At 35.7% G+C, this 1592-nt stretch overlaps 1 pseudogene; it reads left to right on the top strand.

Annotated features, from left to right (window-relative positions):
• Positions 1-246: 246 nt before the first annotated feature.
• Positions 247-1585, top strand: LOC124890585 (annotated as a pseudogene).
• The last annotated feature ends 7 nt before the right edge of the window (positions 1586-1592 follow it).

The raw sequence follows: 1592 nt of genomic DNA, 5'->3' as shown, positions 1-1592 counted from the left end.
TTGAGAGGATTCATATTACTATTATCAATTAGAATAATTTATGGTTGTCTTGGTTGGACTAAAAAAATGAAGTATCCAGGCTCCGTTTAGAAAAAACCCAATTGGATTGGTAAGATATCTATGATTGCTATTCATATTTTTTCTTTGTAATTTGTAAAGAGATCCTAATTGTCAAGCAAAGTTATCTCAACTCTAATAAATACTTGTATAAAATGAATTGAAAAAAAAAAAGAAATACAAAAAGAAATGGTAATGAGAGCATTTGTCCTATATGTACAAATCCAAATCGGGCGGCTCTTTACCAGGTTTTGGAAATACAGCATCCCAATTTTTTTACTACCCAGGGTTTCGATACATTTCACAATCGACAAATCTCTACTGGTGTAGGTGCTATCTGAGAACAATTAGTTGATCTAGATTTATGAATTATATAGAGAATTCGTTGGTGGAATGGGAAGAATTGGGGGAAGAATGGCACACAGGGAATGAATGGGAAGATCGAAAGGTTGAAAGAAGAAAGGACTTTTTGGTTAGATGCGTGGAATTGGCTAAGCATTTTATTCGAACAAATATAGAGCCAGAATTGATGGTTTTGTGTCTATTACCAGTTCTTCCTCCTGAGTTGAGATCGATCATTCAGATAGATGGGGGTAAACTAATGAGCTCAGATATTAATGAACTCTATAGAAGAGTTATCTATCAGAACAATACCCTTACCAATCTATTAACAACAAGTAGATCTACTCTAGGAGAATTAGAAATGTGTCAGGAGAAATTAGTACAAGAAGCCGTGGATACACTTCTTGATAATGGAATCCGAGCACAACCAATGAGGGATGGTCATAATAAAGTTTACAAGTCATTTTCTGATGTAATTGAAGGCAAAGAGGGAAGATTTTGTGAGACTCTACTTGGAAAATGAGTTAATTATTCAGGACGTTCTGTCATTGGCGTGGGTCCTTCACTTTCATTACATCGATGTGGATTGCCTCATGAAATAGCAATAGAACTTTTCCAGACATTTGTAATTCATGGTCTAATTAGAAAACATCTTGCTTTAAACATAGGAGTTGCTAAGAGTAAAATTCGAGAAAAAGAGCCGATTGTATGGGAAATCCTTCAAGAAGTTATGCAAGGACATCCTGTATTGCTAAATAGATCACCCACTCTGCATAGATTAGGCATACAGGCATTCCAGCCCATTTTAGTGGAGGGGCGCACTATTTGCTTACATCCATTAGTTTGCAAGGGATTCACTGCCGATTTTGATGGAGATAAAATGGCTGTTCATGTACCGTTATCCTTGGAGGCTCAAGTAGAGGCCTGTTTACTCATGTTTTCTCATATGAATCTTTTGTCTCCGACTATTGGGGATCCCATTTTCGTACCAATCCAAGATATGCTTATTGGACTCTATGTATTAACGAGCGGAAATCATCAAGGTATTTGTGTAAATAGATATAATCCATATAATTGCAGAAACTATCAAAATCAAAAAAGAAGTGACAATAGTTACTATAAGTATACGAAAGAACCCCTTTTTTTGAATTCCTATGATGCAATTTGGGCTTATCGGCAGAAACGAATCAATT

Source organism: Capsicum annuum, unplaced genomic scaffold (genome assembly GCF_002878395.1).
Source record: "Capsicum annuum cultivar UCD-10X-F1 unplaced genomic scaffold, UCD10Xv1.1 ctg20459, whole genome shotgun sequence".
Taxonomy (NCBI): Eukaryota; Viridiplantae; Streptophyta; class Magnoliopsida; order Solanales; family Solanaceae; genus Capsicum; species Capsicum annuum.
The sequence above is the reverse complement of the archived record's forward strand: the minus strand, read 5'-3'. Positions and strand labels throughout refer to the sequence as shown.